The sequence below is a fragment of the Sorex araneus genome, chromosome 1 (genome assembly GCF_027595985.1).
Source record: "Sorex araneus isolate mSorAra2 chromosome 1, mSorAra2.pri, whole genome shotgun sequence".
Classification (NCBI taxonomy): Eukaryota; Metazoa; Chordata; class Mammalia; order Eulipotyphla; family Soricidae; genus Sorex; species Sorex araneus.
The window spans coordinates 303,322,974-303,350,929 of record NC_073302.1 but is presented as its reverse complement, the minus strand read 5'-3'; the positions used below and the strand labels follow the sequence as shown (position 1 = coordinate 303,350,929).

The following is a 27,956-nucleotide window of genomic DNA, read 5'->3' as shown; positions in this document are numbered from 1 at the left end:
GGCCAGAGCTCTGTGATGGAGCGAGACCTGGTTCTTTGCATCTTTTTTTTTTTTTTACCCCTCTTTCATACAAAGGGTGCGGGGAGAGCTGGTCGTAGCCCAGGGCAGGGTAGGGCTGGCCTCTGACTCAGAATTCAGGGGCAAGTAGAATCACTCACCTTATTGGCTATCAGAATACACGTTCTCCAGTCAGCCACATAGTCTACAGGGAAGAGACTAGCTTTGGGTCCAGTCAGACCTGGTTCATACCTTGGTCCTGCAGACAGCCCTCCGAGCACTGCCAGGCGTCACACTTGAGCACAGAGCCAGGAGTGGCCTCTGAGCGTTGGGTATAGCTTTACGACCCTATCTGCACAATTCTTTCCGTCCTTTGCAGGAGGGAGCCAGCAGACCCTCCTCGGGCGGTGCCCCCTGCAGTTATGTCCCAGACGGCAGCCCCTGTGATACGAGCTGGCTGGTGTTTCAAGGAAAACAAGGTCTCTGTAGCTCTTCCAGGCTCGGGGGTTCTGCACTGACGTCCACACAGTGGTCTGTGCTCTGGGCCAACACAGCCATAATCGGCCGTAAAAATAAACATGTGCACATCCATGGCCCCGAATAAATCAAAGTGGACATAATGAAAATTTTCCAGTGAGCTTAAAAGAAAATGTGATATACCGTGCCTCGTTTCAGGATTGGGGGCATGGGGGGGGGGCGGGGGTAGGCTCAGTTTGCCTTGGAATTTTAATGTGGGTAGAACTTCTGTGCTCAGGAATCACTCCTGGTGGGGCTCGGGGGGCTATATAGGTTGCTGGGAATCGAACCCAGATCAGCAGTGTGCAAAAGAAGTGTCTTAACCACTGTCCTTTTTCTCCAGCCTCAGCCTAGGACATTCTTATGTCACCACGGGGAGGCGGCTAGGGGTAGGGGAGAAATGATGCTAATAAACTGTGTGAGTATTCTAAGAGAGAGAGCTATGATTTTTTAAAAGCTATCTGGATTTTCTTTTTATTTTTTTATTTGTTTGAGCGGGCACCAGTAACGTCTCTCATTGAGAGACTTATTGTTACTGTTTTGGGCATATCTAATACGCATGGGTACCTCGCCAGATTGTAAAGTTGTTCACAATAGTTCATTACCCATAATATTCAAACACCAATCCCATCACCGTGCACCTTCCTACCACAATAAGAGGAAAGTGTGTGAAGATAGTTGGATTTCATCCTGGAGCCCTTTGAGCCCGTGTATAAGAGATTGCAAGCACACATGTTAAACCAAACAAATGTGTGCTACTTTTGGTATATCAGTGGGCTAGAGTATAAGATGCTGTGGACGTTCTGTGTCACTCTCTTCCAGAGCTATATTTCAGAGATTACATGGCGCCGCTGGAGGCAGTTTGTGGGTGTGACTGCCAAGCTACTGGAAAACTGGGAAGCTGGGGGGAGGAGGCCCATTACCCCTCTGAGCAAGCTTGGAGATCATAAACCCAGGTCCCACATACCTGAGTTTTCCTGCAGGTTCCCCCGTAGGTGAGGCTCATCCGAGCCTATGGAGAGCGGCCTTGTGCATGGCTGTGGTTGGGTTCTGGAGGTTTTTGGCTGCCGGGGTTCTGCTGGGGCAGGGAGGGAAATTCAACCTGTTCCCCTCCAAGTATCCTGTGAAGACAGCCTGGCGTGGGGTCAGGACAGTCTCTGTCTCTGGATAAAATTTAAAAGACAATCACACCCTCAAATATAAAATCTACTTAAATCATAACTTTGTCTTAAGTAAAATGAAGCTTTTTTTTTTTGTAGGTGTGGGAGCATTTGTGGGACAGATCTGATTTGAGAATCAAAGGAAGCATAAACTGGCAGGGAAGTAGATAAGTGTTTATCCGGAGTGTTTGTCTCATAGGAGACTATGAGAATTCAATTATAGAAAGACTTTCAGGGGCTAGATAGTGCAGTGGGTAAGGCATTTGCCTGGCATGCAGCTGACCCAGGCTCCATCCCTGACACTGCTGGACCCTGCCAGAAGTGATGCAGGAGAAAGCCCTGAGCACTGCCTGGTGAGGCCCCAAAAGAAATAATAACAATAATAATAATAATAGTAATTTTCAGATTTGGGGATTCTCACTTTGGCACACATATGTTTTATCATAAATATAGGCACCAAACCTCCCCTCCCTCGACCTGTGGGGAGCCGCCAGACTATTCAATATTTCATCCATCTGACCCAGCTAGGTCTACCCGGCTGTTCAATCCATGGAAATGTGCTTAGTCCGGAGGTCAGTGGGTCAAGAATAAGATTTCTCTGGTAAGATACAGTGATTTATCCAGTGACTATCCTCGCATCATTCACACAAGCCAAGCAGGAAAATATATTTCAAACTATAACGATGGTCCAGCTGCAATAATATAAAGGTGGGTGGTAGATAAGGCTCGGCATCTGTCTTAGCAGACTTTAGACCGCTGGTGCTGGTGGCTGGTCCCGGCGCAGAGCCATCAACACAAATGCCAGGATCACAGCAACCCTCTGTTTGGTTTGATCTCCAAGTATCTATTGTGTTTTTTTTTTAATTTTATTTTGCAAGCACCCCTCCCAGCGATTCTTGGCCTGTCATGGTGGTTCAGTGCCAGGGTACCTGGGCTCTCCCAGTGATATATACTGAGTGGCCTTCTACACACGATAGTGCTTCAGGAACCAGGTGATGCCAAGGGTCCTGTGCAAAGTGAGAACCTTAACCCCCGGACTATTTGGTACTTGGTGACTCTGAAGCAGTTAGGGACAAACTCTGATGCCTGGGAGCGTGAAACGGAGTTAGATCTTGTACTGCACAACGTGTTATCTGTTCTTCAGAGAAAAAGATCAGCGTGCATCTGTTTTCCTGGAAGTGGTAATTGCTCTTGGCTAAGATAAATATTCTTACTCCTATGGGACAGTGAAGTTCTTAGCAGAGTTGTAGACAGTTGCAAAGCAGGTTCTTTTTATTTAATACATCTTTTCTTTTGTGTTTATCTTTGGGTTTTTGTTTGTCTGGGGGCCACGTTCAGTGATGCTCAAGGCTTACTCCTGCCTCTGTGCTTGGAGATCACTCCTGGCTATGGTCAGGGGGCCAGTTCGGGGCTGAGGATCAAACCTGGGCCCATCGCATGCAAGGTCAGGGCTGTAGATGGTCTTTCCAGCCCAAAGAGTATTCCCTTAATTGGTAGCTGAAACTCGGGTTTATTGTTGTGCTTCAGAATTTGCTCACTTGGAACTTTGAATCATCATCAAGACGGTCTGATTTTTGAAGTCTTGTTGCCCCCTTCTCGGCATAAAGGAATAATAACCAGATCCTTTACCTTAGGTCAGGGGAGCTATGAGACGACCGTGAGGTTTAGTACATGGCTAGGCCTTTCATGTTTCCACGTGTGACCTAAACTCGAGGAAAAGAAAAATCAGTTCTGTGAATGACTCACAAAGAGGATTCAGTTTCAACCTTTAAAGTCAAAAATACTAGTTGGGAATATGAAAAACATTTTTTTAATTGAATCACCGTAAGATTCAGTTACATAGCTTTCATGTTTGAGTGTCAGTCATACAATGATCAAACACCCACCCCTCCACCAGTGCCTCCACCAGTGCACATTCTCCACCACCAATGCCCCCGGTATCCCCCCTCCACTTCCTATTCCTCCCCCTAACCTCTATGGCAGACAAGTTCTCCCATACTCTCTCTCAACTTTTGAGCATTATGGTTTGCAATACAGATACTCAGAGGCCATCACGTTTGGTCCTTTATCTACTTTCAGCACACATCTCCCATCCCAAACAATTCCTCCATCATTGACTTAGTGATCCCTTCTCTATCCCAGCTGCCTTCTCCCCAAGCTCATGAAGCCAGCTTCCCACTATGGAGCAATATTCCTGGCTCTTGTCTCTACTGTCCTGGGGTGTCAGTCTCATATTATGTTATTTTATATGGGAATACGAAAAAACTTAATGCAGCCAAAAAAAGCTCTTCAGTGCTTTAAAAAAGAAATAATTGGAGTTTGTAGAAAGAGAAGCCAAGCACACAGCTATCTGCACTGTCCACGTGGCCTGCTGGCACTTGCCATGCCTCTCACAAGGAAACTTTTCCATTGCTCCAGCACCAGTGAAGTTAACTGAGCAAATCCATCCCAATCCCTGAGTCTGGGAGTGGCAAGGACAGGCTTGGTCTCTCCTGCCATTGACAACCAGGCCCGAGCGCCTGCCCCGGGCATTGGAGTTTGCGTTCAAACTGCAATGTGGAGAGAAAGCGTGTTTATTAATGACTGTTTTCCCTTCTCCCCAGTTCAAATGGGATTCCACTTGTGAAATCTCAGCCTCACCATTACTGTTGATTAGGAGAGTCAGCTTCCCACCCTGCCGTCTGAGGGACCTGGGGAATGTGAGCAGAACCAGGGGCCGAGACCAGGGCTATCCCCGAAGGCCCTTCTCTGTGTGGACACTTGCTAGGCAGAGGGAGTTCTCAACCCCCAGCAGAACAGAAAGACCTGGAAGGCTGCAAGGAACCGCTCAGGACATCAGTGGCCGCCTGCCCTGGTGTGGCTTTTGGGAAAGTGACTTCAAAAATCAGAATGTCTTGGTGATGATTCAAAGTTCCAAGTGATCTTTTCCCTTCTGCTGCCATTGCTGAAGTGGTACTGCCAAAATGAAGTTCAATCCTTTTGTGACTTCTGACCGGAGCAAGAACCATAAGAGGCATTTCAATGCACCTTCCCACATCTGTAGGAAGATTATGTCTTCCCCTCTTTCCAAAGAGCTGAGACAGAAGTACAATGTGCGATCCATGCCCATCCGGAAGGGCGATGAGGTTCAGGTTGTGAGGGGACACTACAAAGGTCAGCAAATTGGCAAAGTAGTCCAGGTTTACTGGAAGAAATATGTTATCTACATTGAACGAGTCCAGCGGGAGAAGGCAAATGGCACAACTGTTCATGTGGGCATTCACCCCATTAGGTGGTTATCACCAGACTAAAACTGGACAAAGATCGCAAAAAAGATCCTTGAACGCAAAGCCAACTCTCGCCAAGTAGGAAAGGAGAAGGGCAAATATAAGGAAGAAACACTTGAGAAGATGCAGGAATAAAGTTATATACAACTTGATTAAAAACTGTAAAAAAAAAAAGTTCCAAGTGAGCAAATTCTGAAGCATGAGAATAAACCCAAGTTTCAGTTACCAACTAAGGGAATACTCTTTGGGCTGGAGAGACCGTCTATGGCCCTGGCTTTGCATGCGATGGGCCCAGGTTTTATCCTCAGCCCCGAACTGGCCCCCTGACCATAGCCAGGAGTGATCCCTGAGCACAGAGGCAGGAGTAAGCCTTGAGCATCACTGAACATGACCCCTAGACAAACAAAAACCCAAAGATAAACACACTGTATCACTGTCATCCCGTTGTTCATCGATTTACTTGAGCGGGCCCCAGTAATGTCTCCATTCATTCCAGCCCTGAGATTTTAGCAGCCTCTCCTTACTCGTCTTTCCCAACGATTGGAGGCTCTTTCAGGGTCAGGGGAATGAGACCTGTTATTGACCTGTTATTTTTTGGCATATACCATGGGGAGCTTGCCAGGCTCTGCTGTGCATAGTTAATACAACATAGAGTACAGAAAAGATTTATTAAATAAGAATAACGTGTTTTGAAACTCTATACAACTTTGCTAAGAACCTCACTGTCCTATAGGAAAGTCTTTCAGCTCCCAGTATTTAGGACAGTGGAAGACACTGGTGGGAAAGGGAAAAGAAGGAACCTTCTGTCCAGGGGGCAGATCGCTCTGCCCCTGTCTGATTCACATTGTAAGAAGCCGGTGTGGGCAATTTTCTGTCTAGCGTGATGGTAAAATAGGGTGATTGATTTTTGATGTGTGAGCTCTGGAAATTAGTTTTATTGTTGATCCATGAATATCTCAACCTGGTTCGGTGGTCAGAGTTTCTCATGAGAAACCAAGCTCACATCAGACACGTTTAGTAAAGAAAGAGTAAATAAACTTATCAAGTTAGGAAACGAAGATTTTACATCCAGTCAGGATAGAGCCATTCATCTTTTCTTTTCTTTTTTGGAGGGGGCGGGACAAATCCAGTGATGCTCAGGGATTATTCCACTCAGGAATTCCTCCTGCTGGTGCTCAGGGGACCATATGGGATGCTGCCGGGGATCGAACCCAGGTCAGCTACGTGTAAGGCAAGCACTCTACTATGTACTATAATAGCTCCAGCCCCAGGATAGAGTCTTTCAAAGATAGAGATTCTCAGGGCCAGCTTAGTTTCACAGCAAGGAAATGTATCAGATGTGTCCAAATGGCACTTTTGAGGGAAGTCTGATCCTGTAACCCACCATAAAGAAAAAGCTCGGAGTAAGCAGCTCACATCCATTAAGTAACGTCATTGCAACAAGATAGAAAATGTCACAGTGTTTGTTCCTTTTTGTAACACTGTTCCCTGAATGTCTTGGTGCTAGAACCTGGTACCTGTTGAGTTGGTGCTGGAACCTCGTACCTGTTGAGTGAATGAATGAGTGAATGAAGAATGAATGAATGAATGAATGAATGTTATTACCTACTGGCCTTAGGTAAGAGGAAAGAAGTGGAAACTGAACATGTTAAGGCTCTGAAGATTGAGCCTCAATTTTTTTTCAGTTTCAATTCTGAAATGGTCATTTATCCAAATCATGTTGGGTAACTTTTTAAAAAGTCACTCCCGTGGGTCATTAACAAATGATGGGCTTTCTGCAATGGACACGCGTTTTTGTCATCTTCAGTTCCCTCTTTGTTCCCAGACCCACCTTCTCTTTTGTCAAAGAAGTACTGACCGTTAAAATTGGAATACCCATGCTTTTAACATTCCTTTCAGAATTGAAGCATGTTTGCTTGAGAGAAATTATCTTGGAGTTTTTGCCAGTGTTTATAGAAAATTCCTGCTCTTGTGCTTTTGTTTGTTTGGGGGTCCCACCTAGCAATGCACTGGGATGTGCTCAGAGCTTACTCATGATTCTGTGCTCAGGCATCATTCCCTGGTGGTGCTCAGGCACTATACACAGTGCTGGGGAATGAATCCGAGTCAGCAGCCTGTAAAGCAAGCAGCTTAATTCCTACACTAACTCTCTAGCCCTTCCTGTTCATTTTTATAAACCTGAACTACGGAGGTCAAATATATGTGTCAATCTGCCTTTGGAGATGGCCTCACCTGTACTCCAGGATTCATTATCTTAGACTCCTCTACAAGTTTCATTCTCAGTCTCCCTGGTAAAGGGCAGAGCTGGATGTACATTAAGATCCCATTGAGAAGCAGGAGTATGATATTGTCTGGGGCTTTAATTTCCCAGGTCTGGTTGTCAGTGAATGGTTGCAAGATTAGAAACAAATATTAACTTAGCTTTACTTTAACTCTCTCTTCCAAATCCCCCCAAAGAAAAGACACAATTTATTAACCATTCCTCTCATAAGAACTGTCATCTACATTCCTTAATAGATCCTTCCTTCAGAGAAAAATCAGAAGCATGAATCAAATGCAGGCAATAATAAGTAACCTATTCCTGGAAGTTTGGGCTTAAGGTTTGGAAGCTCATTGATCGAGAAGATTTTGATCTGCTGGAAAAAGTGTTAGGACCAATATTGTTTCTCCTGGGAAGTGGAAAAAAACACATTAATGAGGAGAAAACTGGAAGAATCAGTATGTGTCTTTGGGGAAGGGGAAAGGTCACCAGAATAAAAGATAAAGTCATCGCTGTGGTTGGTTACTATCAGGTAACGCTTGGGCGCTTCTTTCCTAATCACAGTGATGTGTGCAGATGCCTCGCCTCTTCACCCCAGACAGTCAGAAGCCCTGGTCATCGTCCCTGTGTCACCTCAAGATCGCCTCTTCTTGCACCCTGCTTCCAATTTCTCTCCATCCCTGGCGTGTTTGCCCGAACTTTGCCCTATAAGCTAGGGTGGAGTTGGCCTCCTCCCGTCAGCCTTTCCCTTCCCTCATGTTAATATAAACCCATCAGCTTTGTGAGAACATCTAGTGTGTGTCCTTCTGGCTTAACTTCATTTAACAGTGCCAGGCCCACTGAATGTGAACGACACGATTTCACCGTTCCTTGTGGCTGTCTTAGGCTCCAATGTGTCACTAGCCCATATTTCCAGGATCCGCTCACCTGCCACTGGACCCCTGGGTTGTTTGCACACTGTGAAACTGTCATACTAAGGGCCACAGTGAATGTATGTTTGCATGTATCTTTTCAAATGAATGGTTTTGCGTCTTGGCGAGTCAAGGCCAGGAAGTGGAATTTGTGGGTTCTGTGGGAGCTCTAGATTAACATTTTGGGGAAAATCTCTCTATGGATTTTTTTTGGATTCTTGTTTGTTTGTTTGTTTGTTTGTTTGGGACCACACTCAGTGATGCTCAGGGGTTACTCCTGGCTCTGCACTCAGGAATTACTCACAATGGTGCTCGGAGGGATCTTAAAAGATACTGGGATTAAATTCAGTCAGCCTCGTGTGAGCAAGCACCACTGTACCATCCCTCTATACTGTTTGTCAAGGCGAAGGTTCTATATGTATAAATCACTGGAGCCAACACCTGGCTCTAGTGTTTTAGATATAAACACAGTTGGGAGCATGAAACCTAATATTCCAACTGTGTTTGTCCAGGAGACAGGTTGGGGAGCCTCGGGTGATTGGTGGAAGGAAGCTAAAGTTGGTCGTGGGTTTACAGGAACATTGTATGCCTAAAACTCTTGGCAACAACGTCAATCCTGCCTGTGGGGGATCTTTGCTTGTTTGTTTAAATCCAAACTTCAAGAACAATCAAGCAGAAAATTCAAAATGAAATTGCCCTGTTGAAAACACTAAGTTCAAGAGCCATTTTTCACTGGGCTCACTTCTCATTGAAAGTTTGTGAGTTCCATGTCCCCAACAGGAGGCTCCATGCATCCGTCCATTCACTGGAGCAGCTTCTTCCTTAAGAATCCAGATCCGAGGGCCAGCAGTACTCCCCCCCACCACGAGTGCTCCCAGGAAGCAGCCCCGACCTTGTTCTGTGAAGTTGGCAGCACAGGTCCCCAGGAACTAGACTCCCCTCATCTGTGTTCTGCTTCAGGACACACATGTAAGGGGCCAGTCCCCCCCCCTTTTTTTGTTTCTGGGTCACACCCATCGATGCACAGGGGTTACTCCTGGCTCGTGCACTCAGGAATTACTCCATGCGGTGCTCAGGGTCCATATGGGATGCTGGGAATCGAACCCGGATCGGCCGCGTGCAAGGCAAATGCCCCACCCGCTGTGCTATCTCTCCAGCCCCTCCCCTGCACACTCTTGCTGGTTTGCATAAGGCCTATCACTGGGGGCAAAGGGAGCATGTATTTCTGTTTTTTATTTAAAAGAGTAGCTCATCTTTGCAAAAACATGAAGAAGGATGTTTGCCCAGGCTGTGCAAATGTGTGGGTCTTGTCTTCACCCCTTATTTCTGAATTGCCATGTTGTATTGCTGCGTGGAAGAAAGGAAGACATTTTCTTTCCATCCCCTTGATTGGAACTGAAATATAGTTGGAGTGTTTTCCTCTTGAGCCCTTAAAACAACACCCTACTTATATGTAAAGTAGGGTGTATGTAAGATAAGCAGTTGTCATTCTTTCTGGGTTTCTTTTTTTTTTTGGTGGCACCCCATGCAACAGTGACTGGGACTACTCCTGGCTCTGTGCTCAGGGCTCTGAGGGCTGTGCAGTGCTGTGGATGGAACTAGGGTCTGCTGCATGCAAGGCAAGAGCCTTAAGCCCTGCACTAGTCCTCTGGCCTCATTTATGTTTGCTTCATTTCTCCTTCTTTCCTTCGTTGCTTGTCCGTCCACTGAGAGCACAGGGGCCGGGGAAAGGAAAGAGTTAACACCTGTATCACTCTGCGGAAGGCTCCATCTATTATAGAACTCCGTCTATTATAGCTGGCCTGGACTCTGTTGCTCTGGTCAAGGGCCCTTATCTGCAGCCTATCCGTTGGGACTTTTCTTCCCACTCAACCTTTGCGATGGCTTGTCAGAGGCAGAGAGATTCCAGCTGGTTCCCCAACCAGCTCGTTTCTTGATAGTCACTAAGGTGATAACTAGTTGAGTGGATTTTCGGACCATGAAGCTGCTTCGTGGGGCATGTTGGACTCAGCGCTGTGTTCCCTGCAGAAAGGCAGGTGTGTGGTTCAGGAGCGTGTGCAGTGGCCTCCCTCTCCAGCCGGGTTCTAAGGGGTGTGGGATACACACTGATTCCCCCAGCTCTGCTTTGTAAAAGAAATGGCAGAATTGCATCTAAGCACAAACTTCAGTGCCCACCCCCCACCAGATACGCTTAGTCCCATATGGGGAGTCTGGAGAGGGGCCCAGGAATGTGCATTCCAATGAGCGTTCCAGCTGCCTCCCAAAACCAGTGCACTGGGAGCCTTGCTTTGGTGGATGGAGGAGGGGAAGGCTCTGGAACCGTTCCTTCTCCGAAATCCAGTGACGGAAAGGAAGCCTGGTCCTGGGTGTGATGCTGAGGGCTGGCATTAGAGCTCAGATGCTAATCAGCTTCCCGGTACAGACGGCGGCACGCGTGCACATATGGACTCCTCTCCCTGGGCTCTTCTCAGGCACCCTGGGCTGAACTGAACCCTTGGCCCTCAGCAGTCAACTGGGTAGAGCAGATATACAAGGACTGGGGAGATAGTCAATGGAGGGAAGGCATCCTTTCATGACAGAGGGTTTGAAGTGGTCCCCATGCACCATCAGACAGAGCTCCAACCCCCCCATGCAAATTTAGGTTATATACATGCTTCTCTAGAGATGCCTAAGCATGAGAAAATATTCTTGCATATTTCACAGGTGAAAGATATCTGTGTAATAAATAGAAAAATAAGTATTTCAGTGACTTAGCAAAAGACAAAGGAATAAATCAGTGAATGCTCTTGCACCTTGGGGAGGAAGAGCCCAGGAAGGTAGGATTGGTCTCGTGAGAGAGAAGGGCGTTTAAAGGACCCTCCTCTGAGCAATGCCCCCCCCCCCAACCAGCTTCTTCTCTGGACAAAAAGGCACTTCGCCATTGCTGGGAAGTACTGAAAAGAATCTTGGGGAGTAAAGATCCGGATGCTTCCATCTGAGGCTGAAGCAGCTGCAGCCTTGCTCACCGAGGCCTGAGCTAAGATGCTCTCTGACTGGGAAACTCAGTGAGTGAATCATGCTGAGACCTGATCTGGTTCTGTTTTGGGGGCTTGGGATTGGGTGAGGACAATCAGAATATCACTCGCCAGGGAGAGATGGGGAAGAAGGGGAGCTAAAGAATACAGAATACAGGCTGTTCCATGACTGTGTAAGCCCCAATTGCAAACCACGTAAATTAAATGAGCGTTAAGAAAGCCCATGAAATTATCCCACAGATTTCACTGCCTAGGAAGTAGAATTAAATAATTTTAAATAAAAATGTTTAAAGTGCTCACAGGGTAGAGGAAGGGATAGCACTGTAGCAATGTCATCCTGTTGTTCATCGATTTGCTTGAGCAGGCACCAGTACCGTCTCCATTGTGAGACTTGTTACTGTTTTTGGCATATCGAATACGCCACGGTAGCTTACCAGGCTCTGCCGTGCAGGCGCGATACTCTCTACAGATTGCGGGTTCTCCGAGAGGGATGGAGGAATAATCGAACCCGGGTCGACCGTGTGCAAGGCAAATGCCTTACCTGCTGTGCTGTCGCTCCAGTCCAGAGGAAGGAATACCATTTATAAAGAGTGAGAAACTCAAATAGCAAAATAGAACAGGAACAAAAACAGCATATTTTTAAAAGGACCCTTAAAAATTCTTTAAAAAATTTTTAGAACGGAAAAATTTGCTAGAAAGGAAAAACATGAACAATAAACTTTAAAGTTGACATCGCTGGAAGGGGGAACGGAGGAAGCTCATTGATAGTATCAGTTGGTAGTATCAGAAATCCAACCCGGGGCTGGAGCAATAGCACAGCGGGTAGGGCATTTATTTGCCTTGCACGCGGCTGACCCGGGTTCAATTCCCAGCATTCCATATGGTCCCCCGAGCACCACCAGAAGTAATTCCTGAGTGCATGAGCCAGGAGTAATCCCTGTGCATTACCGGGTGTGACACAAAAAGAAAAAAAAAAAGAGTAAAAGAAAAAAGAAATTCAACCCAAAGTGCGCAGAGAGAAAGCAAGAAGAAATGTGAGGGTGAGGGTGCAAGAAGCTGGAGAACAGATTTTGTATGTGAGAGCCCCAGAGTCAATCCCTAATGTCCCCTAGTTCCCCAAGTATCTCTGAGGCATGGCTCCTGAGCACTGAGGTGTGAGTAGTGCTCCCAGCACTGCTGAGAGTAGCCCTAAAGCCCAGTGAGGAGCAAAGAAACATGAGCAATAAAATGATGGGCTACAAAATACTACCCGTGGGAATACCAGTGAGAGAATGAATGAAATGGAATTACTGCAGCTTCTGTTTGAGCGTTTTCCGGAGCAGAACAGCATGAATCTCTGGCCGAAAGTGCGCGCCATGGACAAAGCATGCGCCATGGACAAAGCATGGGGGGAAAGGAGACGCCTTTGGTAACGAAATATAGAACGATAAAAATAAGAGAAAAATCTTACAGGAACCAGAAGACAAGGCAGTTTCTCTCCGGTGGCGCAGCTTAGAAACAGAAGCTTTCTTGCACACAGTAGCAGGAGACAAAAGCTGGTTCCAAAGTGCTTTGAAAGTGCAGAGAGAGCAAAAGAAATCATTTCTAGTCTTAGCTTACTTGCCATTCAAAGGATCTTTCACTCCAGCCCCTGACGAATGGGGGTAAATAAGCGCCCTTTTAAGAAACGTGGCTAGATTGCTTGTTTGAGGACGGGATGCAGAACCTTCCACCGTGCAGTCTTGTAAACATTAACTGGAGTAAATTTCTTAAATCACAGAGGTAACTGTGTCGGTGAGAGCATGTGCGGAAGGTTATACTACATTAACAGAGAGAGACAATCGTAGAAATGATCAACTCGAAATTGTCCTGTGTCCTCAGCTCACACAAAACTCCCAAGTTCAGTTGCTGGCAAAGTTGATCCTTACCAGTCAATTGATTAATTAATGTCTTCCGAGGTGGAAAGGGTGCAGCTTAATATTTTGATTTGTGCTACCGTGACTGAGAAGCTCTTAGTGAAATTTTGTGGCTCGTTGTTGTGGAGATGGGACTTTCTATTTTTATTTTCTGAATGTCAGACCTGACCAAGTCAGGATTTATTTCGAGAACAGTCCATGCGCTTTGCCTCCTCTAATTCTATGGAAGTATATCCCTAATTGTGTATGTTGTTTACTTTTGCAAAGTAAAATTTGCAAAATTTTTTGAAATAATTTTGGAAGTAGCTGCTGAGATTAATTTCTTTACAAAGGAAATTTCATTGAAATCTACCACATTTGTAAGTAGTCTGGGGAAGAAAAAGATACTTGCTTTGCAGGGGAAAAAATAGTCTTAATAACCTGGTTATTTCATGATATGTGTGCATCAGAGAGAAAAACAGCCTTTATTTTTTAAAAGCCCACAACTACATTTCCCAAAACTACCATAGTCGTTTGAGTTTGGAGCAGTAGTTTGAAGTACTTCTTTAAAATGGAAATTCTGGTTCTGCACTTGTATAGAATTGTAGTTCATTTATAAAACGGAGAATACTGAATGAACAGGAGGAAATGTATGAAATAAATCCTTAGACATTTTCTGAGAGCTCACTGTGGGGCTATTTAAAAGCTTTGCTATTTCCATATTGTATGAAATATTGATTCACGTGCACGTACGTGCATGCCTGCACACACACACACACACACACACACACACACACACACGTAGAGAACAAATCCACATAGAAAAAAAAAGTACAAATCAATACAAACCTTACATCTGCCTCTTTCTCCGTGACAGAGATGAAAGCAGTTCTTAGCTCCTCAATCTAGTGTCTACTTCTCTACTAATTTTGACCTTTTTTCATTGCCTAACTCATGAGTCAATTTCCTGCCTTGGACACTAATTGATGACACGTACCATTTCAAAATATTTTCATGCCTGTTCCATTCACTTTTTTTCTTTTAATAATCCTATGGATTTCTGATGACTCTTTAAAAGGAGAAAGAAGAAAGATCATCCTAGCATGCCCTTGTCTCTTTAACTATTTTCTATCAAGTTGCGGCGCATTTGAATACTTACTTGTCTTATCATGCTGGCACGTTTGTCTTTAATTCCAAAAGAGAATCTAGCATTTCAAATGTCGGAAATGTGCTATAGATTTTTTTTTTTGGCAGTAGGATAGAAGTAAGTTTGACTTTCACGACTTAAAAAAATATATAATGTTAGGACCAAAATTAGCATGCTGAAATTATTTTGCACTGAAATTGGAAAGAACTAATATACATCTATTATGTGCCATACCCACCCCCCTTTGACTGGCAGTCATGTTTGAACATTTCTTTTTTACTAGAAATCAACTTTCATATATTCATTTATTCCTTGGCATGAAAAGAGAAACCGACAAGGATGAAAAGCCCAAAAAAAATTGCATATAAAATGTTAAGTTAACGTAAAGTCAGATTCATCATCACGAAAGGATCATTTATCTGTTTTCGTAGATGATTATCAGTCAGTAATCTTGTATAAGCGTTTGCAACATCCAGTATGGGAAGAACTAGAAAGACTTAAACGATATCCCCGTGCATGATCACTTACTGAATTTTAGCAAATAATTTCAAAATGAAAACATTGGAAAGTTAGTCGTTCAGTCACAGTCTGATACGCTTTTTTTTCCCTCCCATGTGATACAGGACGGTTATACTAAGCAACTTGTAAGTCATTGAAAAGCAGTTTCATGGTGTGGTTGTCATCCCGAGACACCTTATAATAAATCCAGTCCCCCTAGATCCCCAACATACCATATGTTGAATTAATTAAACATAAAACTTTTAGCCATACTTAGAAGAGCATCAAGAAATTGTTTCTACTAAAAGGCACCTGGAGTGTCTGTTACAGAATCCCTATGGTTTCCTGCTATAATATTTGTGAAAATTTAAATATGATAGGATATAGATTGTCTTAATTCACACCCAAGAGAAGTGACTTTCTTCTCGTTGGGGTCTCCATTCAAACATCCTTAATGTGTTTTTATTTTCAACAGCTGCTTAATATGTTATTCAAGTTAAAATATGGTTAAGCTTAGCCATTGAAAACCTTTGGAGACATCAAGGAATGTGATATTTCTGACCAGCTGCAAAAATGGTAACCGCTTAGGGAAAGAATGAGCATAATAAAACAAAAAGGAGGCAGTTGGGGTATTAATCTTTTTTTTTTCTTCCTTGCATTTTCTGCTCATGTTGCTTTCTTTCTTTCTTTTTTTTTTTAACCTCTAATAGAGCTCTAACCTTTAAAAGTTCTTTGAATCCAGCAATTTTTCATGATCTGGCTGTCTTATGATTGTTTTTATTTCAGTTTAACATTTCTTCTGATTCACTACTTTTTTTCAAGGTATTTATGAGATTTGACTCCTGAGTTCAGCTGAGGTTAATAACTCATGATTTAAATCAGATTGTTGGATTTGACCAAGTTAGTACTCTTTCGAAGGTCAGTGCTGATCTCCCAAAGTAATTGTAACGAAACTGTTTCTTTATAAAATTTGTTGCATAATAACAGATTTGTCCATATAAGGTTAGGCAAATCATGTTCTAGTTAGCTCTTCTACCTATTAATATCATGGAATACCAATATATCATTGAAGGGGAAAAAGCTAGACCTACAATACTTTTTAAAATACCAAAATGCAATGTATTGTCTGCATTTACATCTATCTCAAATATTATGTTTTGATAGAAATTCTGTCACTGAGAATGGAATATTATTGATAAAATATTTAAGCCTACCATAGTGAATCTTCATTGTAATGTAGTACAGAGAATGTAAAACAATAGTGAATGAATCTTTAGTTTCATTTCTCATTAATCGCTGACATGTCTCATCTTAAGGTAAGTTCTCAGTAGTTAAATATAAAAATTATTATTGCCAAGGCTAAGAGGGAGCCAATTTTTTTCTTACTGTGGTGAATGGTTTGTATTTATATTGAATGATTTTTGTTGATATTTTGGGTGTGTTTTTGTAGGTTGCACCCTGTGGGACAGTGGTAAAGGAAATGTTTATTAAACAGTGCACCAGAACTAAAAAACATCAATTCCCAAATGATTCACTTTTCAGTAAGGGGCAAAAACTCGTACCCTATTTCAAGGGGGCGGAGGGAATGTCAGGTCGAATTTTCAAGGATCAATCCATAAAGACAAAAATAGACATCAGAATTTTTGCAAAGAGAATTTCCCCCACTAAATGATAATTATATTTTCACATAAAATCCTCACTGCTCAATCAAGCCAAAGGGAAAAAATTAGGAAAAGTCCATCACTTTGATATCTTCTTTATGTTTTTACCATAGCTCTTTGGAAATGTCAACGACTGAAGACATTCTTCGTGTTTTTACTAAATGTGTGATATCTGTTCATCTCTCTAAAATGAAGACTTACCTTTCAGAATTGAATGGATTCCATCAAAATTTAATGGATTCCTGAAGATTTGTGTGTGCATGCCTTTTAAATAGTCCTAATTTGGGGAAAAAAATATCCTCTATAATTTGGCCCTCAGTTGTAATAAAAAATGAATTATGCTATTATTTCCCAAACATTCATCTGTGCAGGTGCTAGCGTTAAAAAAACAAAAACATGTTCTAAGATTTGCGTCTGGAACAGATGTTTCTGAAAATACTGGGGAACAAAAGCCAGCCCAAAGAGGAGGGAGACATTTCAGTCCAAATGTAGCCTGTGTTGGGATTGCCATAGACAGCAAAGCTGCTGGCGAGAGGCAGGGCTTGGTTCTTCTAGCTCCAATTTTACTTCTGTGTTCAAATAGCAAGTGAGGATAACAAGTCAGGGGAAACACCCCCACATGGCGGGTTCTCCAGTAAAAGCATCATTGGTTTAACCACAGAATTCGTAATGTTCTTTGCTTATTTGGAAAGAGGGTTTCTGGAATTTGTTAGGAATTCACAGAGACAGTCCACAAGCCTGAATGGTGGTTGTTGGTTGCGAGAAGATTCTATAGCCTAGTTCCGGGGCTGGAAATGTCAAGATCTCTAGGGAAGTCCTGTCTCCCTGGGAGAAACATATTAGAATTGAAAGGATGAGACTGGCCAGATAGCACAGTGGGTAAGGCCTTGCATATATTTATTGGCCTTGCATCCCTGGCACTGCATAATGTCCCCTTAGTAATGCAAGGAATGAGCCCTGAGCACAGCAGCCTTGGGCGCTGCTGGGTGTAGACCAACAAACTTCCTACCAAGAAGATGATTGAAAGAATGTAAATCCTAAGGTTGATAGGGCCTTTCTGACTAAGAGCAGTGCCTCTCTTCCCCGGTCCTTGGTCCTGAGTCCTCACAGACATCTCACCTTTTATCCTTAAGGTTATTCATGTGCATCAACACACACACACATATATATATACATGTATATATATGTGTGTGTGTATATATATAAATATATATATATATATATATTTCTTTTTGGGTCACACCCGTCGATGCTCAGGGGTTACTCCTGGCTCCGAGCTCAGGGATGACTCCTGGTGGTGCTTGGGGGGGACCCTATGGGATACTGGGAATTGAACCTGGGTCGGCCGCATGCAAGGCAAACACCCTACCTGCTGTGCTATCACGCCAGCCGCAATTAACCAAGATTTTAAGAGGTTAATTTGCTTTTATCTTTGTTTGGGGGTCACATCCATTACTTCTGGCTCTGCAGTCAGGAATTCCTCCTGGAGGTGCTCTGAAAATCATATATGATGCCTGGAATTAAACCCCGGTCAGCCATGTGCAAGGCAAGTAAGTACACCTTACCTGCTATACTGTCATTCCAGCTCCGGCCCCAAGAAGTTAATTTTGTTTTTAAAAAACCTTTTCAATCTATTTCTGGACCACACCAGAAACGTTTGAGATGTCACAGCCATGTGACATCTCAAACGTTACACCACCAATATACCAAGAGTAGCATACCACATTTAATTGGGAGGTGGTGTGGAGGGTGGGGTAGACCTTTTCAAAAGTAAGTCTTCAAATCAATGCAGATAATTCTGAGGATGGGGTGTTGGGTAGGACTTCCCTTTACTTGTTTATTTCTGGTTTGGGGACACACCTAGCAATGTTAAGATCTTAATCCTGACTCTGCTCAGGGATCAATTCTAGTAATCCTTGCAGACCATATGCAGTGACAGGGATCAAACCAGGATCAGCTGCACACCAAGGCAAATGCATTAACTTGGCCCTACAAAGACATTTGTTATTAGTAGTAATCAATAAAATACTGAAAGTAGTATTTTTTCCTACTGCGAAGCAGTAAGCAACTAAATACTTCTGAGGACAGGGTGTTGGCCCTAGACTAAATGTAAATCAGTCACAACCTTCCTTTTACCTGCACCCTCTGCAGAAAATGGCAGCATCAGCTGCCTATTCAGATTAGATTAGTAGCGTTAAGACGTGGGTCCACCCAGTTGTATCTTGGAAGTGGTAGGAAGGCGATTGGAGCAAGTCTGTCTGAGGTCACTAACTTTGCTTTCTCTGCTCTGAGATCTCCTAGTTTGGATGAATTTCTAATTCTCAAGAATATGAACTTTGAAAGGCAGGTATGTAATGGTTCCAAGATGGGTGAAATTGTCCTTCAGTTGAATCTTTTAGTTGCCGTGGAATGAATTTCTACTGCACCGCATTGACTCAGTCCAGCACTGTGCCTTGAATCACATGGTGGGTGATCAAACCCAGTCATCTTCATGACATCACACACACACACACACACACACACACACACGCACACACACACCACACGTCTACTATCAGAATGAAGAGTCATTCTTGATTTTGATTTAGGAGGCACGACCTCTGGGATACCTCTGTGGCACAATGACTTTTGTCTGGAAGTTTCTAGGGCCTTTCAAAAATGACAAAGTGGAGCACAGGTGCAATTACTGCAGGGGAAGTGTTACTGAGATAAATCTGCTCAAAGAGATTAGACTCAGAGCAATTAAAGGACAACTTTAACTATTGACTGCCTTGGGGAGCGGGGTAGGGGGGGAATTGTAGATATGATTATTTTCCATTAACATTCTGAGGAAGATTGATAAGTGGCTATTCTGAGCTATCTTTCAAGGTGATAGTTCAAGGTGTTATTTGTTGTCAAACATGCTGAGTTTGAGCCTCAGCAGCAAATCAATTCATCAATGGGTTGAAATTCTGCTTTGCATTTGAACACTTAGAAGACCCTTGGCTCTGTGGAGAGATGAGGAATTTACACATTTCCTACACATGACTTCATCTTGAAAGACCCCGACTTCCCCTGTATCTTGGACTTTGAAAGTGGCCGAGAGGATAGAGTTGCAACAAAAACATATTGAGCGCCATAGAAGTAAATCTGGTTCTGTCCCCGAGTGTGGAGGGCTTTTTATCACCCGACAACTTGCAGAACAGCTTTGGGGAGGTAATGGTGCCATGCATGCTGTGTCACCAGAGAAGTAACACTTTTAAATGAAAAAAAAAAATGTCACAGACAAGTTAAAATCCAAATTTCAAGGAGCCGTTTTCTTGCCTTCCATCCTCCTGCAGTGCTCCCCCTACCTTCATTACCAGCCTCATGTAATTATTTCCTGTCTCCTCACTGGCAACCATGTGGAAAAAAAGTAGATGGGAAAGACATTAACCCCGAATGTTTCACAACTTTTTAGGCTCAGTGATTACACAGTGTGACCTACCTGCTGTAATGATCAACAGACTCGAGCCCTGGCATAACCCGCTCTTCTCTCTAGATCCACATCGCTTCCCTTATTTTTCTATCTATTGTCAGACTTTGAAAGCTAGCATAATTAAGACTTGTACCGTCCTGATTTTCATTTTGTGCTGTCGAGAGCATGTCTGAAAGAATCCAGAAGAGGTGAGTGCTCTTTGTGAGGATTGAGCCTCTGGCCATCATGTTTTTGTCGTGCTCTGAACAGGAGAGAGCAAGCGAGGAAACAAAACATGACCCAGAGAATCAAAGCAAACTCAGATTTTCTTCTTCCTCATAGGGATCATTTCTGTTTTCATGTTTATTCGGCTTCTTTCAACACAAAAGAAAATGCAGTGACATAGGAGGGGGCTGAGGGAGGGAGAAGAAAGTAATCAGACTTTCTAATCAGTAGGGTCTCACCAAGGCTTGATTTTGTGAGTAAATCAGCTGGCAGAAATTCCACCCTCCCCCATGAGCCCAGGGCTCAGAATGGACCTTTAGAATTCCTGTTGGCGGGGCTCGGGGTGGGGGCGGGGGGGGGGGGGCTCATTCTGGATTACCATTGGTTGAAGGTCAAATTTAAATGCCAACTTTGCAAGTCAGCTGCTGGATTTAGACAGTTGCCTGGGAAAATGACGTGCATAGCAGACTGGAAGAACGGATCCCAGACTTCCGGTCAAATATCCTATTTCTGCAAACTCCATCTTCCTTTTGATCCGTGTGAAAGTTGTGTGCATTCGTCCTGTAACACTTCTGAAACCAAGTACATACCTGTAATCCATGAAGGGTGCTTATTTATCAAGGGAGAGCTACTCTTTGAAGCTTTTTGAAACACATAGAAACTGTTTTAAGCTCTGAATGCCAAGCCAGTGATGGACTTTAGTCCTTTTGAAAATGGCACCATGTCTTGGAGTACAATTTCACATCTCCTCAAGGTACACGTTTCTTGTTAAACATACAGTATGTCATTTAATGTTGACTCAATTTTTAAAAACCCTAAAAACCAGAATAATGAACAGGTCACAGATGGGAAGGCAGTAGCTGCAGTGTATATACCGCAGATTTTACAGCAGAATTTACAAAAGTTTGGGCCAGATAGTATAATACATAAGAATTTGTCTTGCTGTTTGATCCCTATCAACTCATGGTCCCCTGAGCATTGCCAGAAGTGACTTAAAAAAAAAAAAAAACTAGAACATGTATAGAATATTTACTAAACAGAAATAAAGAAAAATGAGTATGTGTGTGTGCATGTGCACATGCATGCATGTGCGCGCACACACACACACACACACACACACACACACGAAAGAAATGACATCTTGAATTGAAGTGACTTCTTTGGAAACCAAACACCTTTATTTCGGTGGTATGATGACCTTGCTGTGGTACTTGATTTGTTGCCCTGCCCTTATCGGCTCTTCTCTTTCTACTTCTCGTGGTGGCTCCGGGTAACCTCAGAACCAAGTCCCTGCTGCCTTCAAAATTAATTATGAGAAGAATTTCTTTTCAGTTCAGACTGTTCAAGAATGCCTCCCGTGCAGGCTGCAAATTATGAAGTGTAAATTAGGGCATCACTGAGCAGGAAAGGTCCCAGGAAACCAATTTAAGAATTCTCTCCGGAGTTGGTGGAGACCTGGAAATCGTCCCTCATGAAAGAACTGGAAATTAGAATCCACTTGCCTTGCCTTTCCACCACAAATGAGCATCACCTATCAGGAGGGAGAAGGTGCTACATCTTTGAGGCACCAGAACCTTTTTTGGAATAAAAAAAAAAAATGCTGCATACAATGTAGTAGAATTCTTACTGCTTGGTTCAATAGTCATCACTGACCATTTATATGCACTGAGTATGTCACCTGTGTGTGGGCATTAAACACTCAGGCATCACACTGGAGAGATGCTGTAGCTGAGACAGTTTAAGTTTGGGGCTGGTGACAGACCTAGGAGAGATCTATTGGCCTAGTGCCTTGTTGTCAACTTTAAGTACCAGAGAGAGAGAGAGAGAGAGAGAGAGAGAGAGCACAGCGGGAGTGGGTGAGGCACTTGCCTTGCATACAGCAAACCCAGATTCCATCCCCGGCACTCTCCAGTGGTCCCCCAGGCCCGCAAGCAGTGAACCCTGAGTACAGAATCAGGAGTTAGCCATGACCTCAACCCAGCACAAATTAATTGAATTAAATGATACAGCCTCATGAGATAGGAAACCTAATGTGGATTTAAAGCACTCACTTTGCATGCAGATGACCCTGGTCCCATCCCCAACCCTCCCTGGCACCCCACGCTCAGACACTTGCATTGAAATACTGTCCTGGCAGAGTGGACCCCAGCTTCTAAGCATGCTCGAAAGCTATCCTTCTAGCCCCCAGTTAAAAAAGAAATAATGTGGCCTCAACAATTGCACTGACATTTCAAACACTCCTCTATTCTCCATTTCTTTGTTGATGTATTATTTCTTTACAATGCTTTTTTTTTCTTTTTTTCTTTTTGGGTCACACCTGGAGATGCACAGGGGTTACTCCTGGCTTTGCACTCAGGATTACTCCTGGCAGTCCATATGGGGACCATATGGAATGCTGGGAATCGAACCCAGGTCAGCCGCATGCAAGGCAAAATGCTCTACATGCAGTGCTATTGCTCCAGCCTCATGCTGGCGTCTTTGACGTCTGTTAAAATATATATGCAAGGGATTGAAGAGATAGGACATGCTTGCCTTACCTGAGGCCGACCCAGATTCAATCCCCAGAAACCCATATTCCTACCACAGATTCCTCTGTCCCTCTCAAGAACCCAGCAAGCTACCGAGAGTATCCCGCCTATACAGCAGAGCCTGGCAAACTACCCATGGCGTATTGGATATGCCAAAAACAGTAACAACAAGTCTCACAATGGAGACGTTACTGGTGCCCACTCAAGCAAATCGATGAGCAACGGGACGACAGTGCTACAGTGCTACACCTCTTTGGGATTTCAGAGCTACCATTTCCACCCACGTCTATGGACGGAATCTCCCATATCTACGTCCAAAATCCCAGGGCCAGCCCATCCCTTAAGACATCCCTGGACCCACCCACTCCACCCAGGCACCCTTTGCCTTCCAGGGAGCCCCAGAGTTTTCATGAGTCAGAGAGTTTGTGTTTTGAGCTCTTTCTTATTCACAAAACAGATGGGAGTTTTTCAGATGTGATCAGGAAGATTGCTTTTGAAAATCCCTTTTCCATTCTGTCATAGAAGCTCTGGGCCTGGAGAGTGCCAATTCCCTTTGTTCAGTGGACAGTTTTCACTTAACCACTCAAGCCAATTGCGTGTAATTGCTAAACGATGTGATTGGGGGAGGTCCACATGACAACAATTACGCATACAATTCAATTAGCAGTAAAGGAGGAGGGTGGGGTGCAGACTGCCTGAGGAGGAGGGGGCGCAGGAGACGGGCTGGCTGACAAGTGGCAGTGCAGTTTGGTGGCGGGGGAGGGGGGTCCTTCACAGCTCTGGGTGTGCATGGTTTGAAGGGATCTACAGGCTCATTGGCCAATGCGAGGCCCAAATTTATACCATATTTCAGAGGTGACTTATCAAGACCATCTGTTCCACTTTGTCCTCAACCAGCTCTTTATTCCTCCTTTTTGCCTGTCTGCTTCTGTTGTGAGATGAGTCACTCTCTGTCCCCCCCCCTACTTTGCATCAGTGAGGTTTTAATCCCAACTTCGGGGCACCCCCTCATCTATTTTTTGTTTTGTTTTGTTTGGGGGGCACACCTGCTTGTGCTCAGGTGTCATTCCTGGTGGTCTTTGGGGAATCATCTACGGTGACAGGGATCAAACCCATGGTGGCCTCGGTCAAGGCCAGTGTCCAATCTCCTGTACTATCTTTCTGGCCCCTGGCCCCCATATTCTCATCAGTTGGGGTTATGACAGTTCTCAATGCACATCACCTTTTTTGGTGTGGGGAGTTTGGGTCACATCCAGCAGTCCTTATGGTTATTTTTGGTAGCGTCAGGGACCATGTGGTCTTGAGGATTAAACTCAGGCATGCAAAAGATGTGTGCTTGGTTTTGCAGTTCCTCAGGTCCCTGTACAGAGAATGTTTATAGAGTGTCATCAGAGTATCAGTATGTAGGGTGCACTCTGCAGTTGTGGAGAGAAACTTCCGTCTCTTTTCCCATGCATTTGGGGGAGATCATTGAACAGAAATTTGCCCTTATTGCTTCTCCTTGGTCCTTAACTTCCTTTATTGTGTCACCCATTACCTCTTGTTTGCTTGGTTTTTTTTTCAAATTTTCAAAATTTGAATTTTCAAAATTTGTCCTCTCTTACCGCTCTGGTGGCCTTTCATAGTTCCTTCATTGTGTGTGTGTGTGTGTGTGTGTGTGTGTGTGTGCCTATCTGTCTGCCTGTCTGTCTAAAAGAAACTTCTTCTTCCCTATAAGTTGAGCTTCAGAATTCTGCTGAGATAGGATGAATTATTTTCACACTAGAACTTTGGGGAAAGAGGTGAGAAGAGGGACAAAAAGGAAAATGTTAGCGAGTCCTTGGTCACATCTTGAATCTTCCAGATCCTTTTCTGTTTAAAGAGGTTCAAGTTTAGTCCCCAATAGCTCTGAAGACATGAAATGCATTATATGAAAGTTTTTACAGCTGGGATCAATATGGCTGCGTTCTTCTTTCTGCCTCTTTGGTAATGTCCTGTGTTAAGGATGTCATATGCTGAAAAATTGTGCTCACTCCATAAACTTTAAAACTGGAGTCAACAAAGCTTAGTGAAATGGTAAACTGAAAGTTAGAAATCAGTGATGCATGAGAGAATAATACCACTGTAAAATACCCTTGTCTAGATTCTATGCAAAGCTTCATATGTTCATACCCTAAACTTAAAAATGGTCCATTTATTTTTAAAATGAGAAACACCTGTTTATTATCAACTGTAACAATATGTTTAATTTTAGGAGAATCCTTTTGGCAGTTGCTAATATGCCACATTAAGATTAAGAATAGTTTTAATATATTCTAATGGGCTACTTATAAAGCACAAAGAAATATATTTAGTTATTTCTCAGATTGCTGTTAAATTCAATGCATATTCAGTGGATACCTTTCACTGACAAGAGTAATTATTTTGCCAGATGGCAATTAATGAAAGAAAAAGAATTTTTCACTGTTTCATCACTTTATCTTATTATGTTCTATCACTCAAGCAAAAAATTAAGGCAGGATTATCAGTGACCCACACAAACTTTTATAAAAGCAGTTTTCTTCTGTACAAGTTTATGACTGTTAGAACACATGAGGAAAAATGAAAAGAAACTCTATAGGTAAATAAGCTAAGTCATTCAGCATTGAGGATACTGAATTGGTCCAGTCTTCAATACTTCACATTGAAGATTGGACCATTTTTTCTTAAAATGTCCTTGACTACAATATAAAAGTCATATGTAATTAAGTAGAAAAACTAGGGGAAAATTAAAAACCATGTTAAAACTGGTAATTTAGGGGTAAGAGATAGTACAGAGGGTAAGGCATTCGCCTTGCATGCGGGCACACCAGTCTACTCCCTGGCACCATGTAAAGTGCCCTGATACTTCCAGGAGTGACTCCTGAACATAGAACCAAAAGTATTCCCTGGGCACTGCCAGGTGTGACCCAAATTTCACCACCCCGGGGGGTGGGGGGCGGGGAAGAAAACTGGAACTATTTGAATAAGTTGAAAAGCAAAATCATACTTAAAATGTTTCAGATAAATTTCATGTAAAAATACCTTAACGTGAATCTTTCCTGTTTTGTTTTGTACAAGTACTTCTCAGGGTTGACTCGGGCTCTGTGCTCAGGAATCAGACCCTAGTGGTGCTCAGGGACTTATATGATGGAGGGATGATCGAACTGTGTTCAGCAGGGTGCAAAGCAAATGCCTTAACCCATGTATTATCTTGCGGGTTCGTAATGAATTTTTGATGGAAATTCGCATTTTCATCTTCCTGGGAGTTGAGGCTTTCAGTGAAACTCACTCCTGCCCTCCCCCCCTCCCCTGCAGTCTTTATCCTTAAACAGCAAATATTGAAGAAAGTTATTTTGCCTGTTGATTTTGCTTCATGTTGACAGCTTAATTGCTGTTACCTCTGATTCCGATTGTGGGGGGCTACACCCAGCCGTGCTCGGAGATTATCCTTGGCACTGTGCTCACTGTTGCTCCCTGCATGCTCAGAGGACCGTGTGGTAGAGGGGAATCAAACTCAGACCTCCTGCATACAAGGCATGTGCTCGGCCCTGTGAGTTATCTCTTCAGCTTCTGGGTCTAATTTTTTTCTAATGTACATGGGGAAAAAAAAGAAAAGAAAAGAAACAGCTTAGGGATGTTCAGAGCATATGTTTAATCTCTGCTGTGAGAAGATTTACCCCCAATTTTGCCCTGTTCATTACCTTAAGAGTAGTAGTGTTGGGGCTGGAGCAATAGCCCAGCGGGTAGGGCATTTGCCTTGCACTCGGCCGACCCAGGTTCGATTCCCAGAATCCCATTTGGTCCCCTGAGCACCGGCAGGAGTAATTCCTGAGTGCAGAGCCAGGAGTAAACCCTGTGCATCGCTGGGTTAGACCCAAAAAAAAAGAGAGAGAGAGTACTAGTGTCTGGGGATCAGAGAGATAGTACAGTGGGCAGAGCATTTGCCTGGCACACAATTGACCTGGCACCGTGTGTGGTCCCTTGAGTCCTACCAAAAATGATCCCAGAATGCAGAGTCAAGAGTAGCCTCTGAACACATCTGGGTGTGATCTAAAAGCCAAAAAAAAATGTTTTTTTCACTCTTTTCTTTTTTTCTGATATGGTATAATGTAAAGATTCATGAGCTGTTCCTCTGAAATTTAGTGCTCACACATTGATCCTCACTTTGAGATTTTATGAGAATATCCATTTCTTATATTACTCTTATTAGTGAAACTCACCCAAGGAAATAGCCAAATAATTCATTAACTAGGTTTTTTTTTTCTTTTTCCCTCACTCCACATTAGCTTTTGTGCTGTTTAAATAACGACTTCAGGGGCCAGGGAGAGCTCAGAAGGCTGAGTCCTGCTTTGCGTGCTGGATGTCCAGGCGCTGTTCTCAATACCACATCCTCCACTGCACACCGCAAGGGTGCTGAGCTGGATCCAGCCCCCAAACACTGCCTGATATGGCTCCACCACCCCAACAGAAGTCAAAATATTAAAAATACTGACATCAGGTTTAAAAGAAGAGATGCATACATGAACCATAAAAAAATTAAAAATAAATAAATAAAATTATTTGAAATTCAAACTAAAAAAGTATATATTGACATCAGAAAAAAATTTACTTTTTCAATAATTCGAGGATTAAGTTTATCTCAATTATAGTCTCAGGAGTAATCAAGGAAGATGCGCTTTTGTTTCCATTTCTAAAATAAAAAAAAAAAGAGTTAAATCCTCAAATCACCCAAATTATTCTGCTCACTTAAGACAACCATGAGCAGTGTTTGTATTTCTTCTGTATTCCAAATGCTGAGCTTGTGTATGTCATATTAACCTTCTCAGTAAGGATCACAAGGCTTCGGATAATCTCCTGTAGCTTTGTCATTTATGTTCTGTCAAACATATAAAACAAATCTCGGTAAAACATTCCATTAGGAAGAGAGAGGGGTCGAAGGACTTGCTTCCGTTGCGGTATGTACTGTGTTTTCTAGAGTCTCTGATGGAACACAGATGTATCCAAGTGCCCACGAGGATGGCTCATCGTGATCACGTTGATCCTTGGTTAATCTCGGACATCCCAGGGCTTCCACTCTTTCAATCAAAAGATATTTGCCTTCTCTGGCTAAATGACCTCCAGTGAATTGGCAACCAAAAGTTGAATTAAAGACGCTCGGAGTGGAACTTGAATATCATGACATTTCTACAGTAGTTTTCTCATACATTTGTTTCTGAAACACTCCAAAGGTAATTTAGTTCAGGACATAAGGTATGCTAGGGCAATCATCAGGACCATATTTACACAGGTTCTGAAAATTCATTCCGGGGGACAGTTTGTATTTTGCGATTTTTTTTTCTGCATTGATCAATTGTGTATTCCCTTAAGAAAGTCATTAGTTGCGTGGGTCACTTTCCCCACGCTCTTGGTTTGGAGATTCATTCAGAGCATAGGATTCTATTTAGTTTTGAAGGTTTGAGCTTG

The 27,956-nt window shown here is 43.4% G+C and overlaps 1 protein-coding gene and 1 pseudogene across 5 annotated transcripts in view; both read left to right on the top strand.

Moving 5' to 3' along the window:
* Positions 1-27,956, top strand: part of TENM3 (teneurin transmembrane protein 3) — a 1,301,134-nt gene that overhangs the window by 912,155 nt on the left and 361,023 nt on the right. The window lies entirely within an intron of this gene.
* On the top strand, positions 4,634-5,074 carry LOC129403444 (60S ribosomal protein L26-like; annotated as a pseudogene).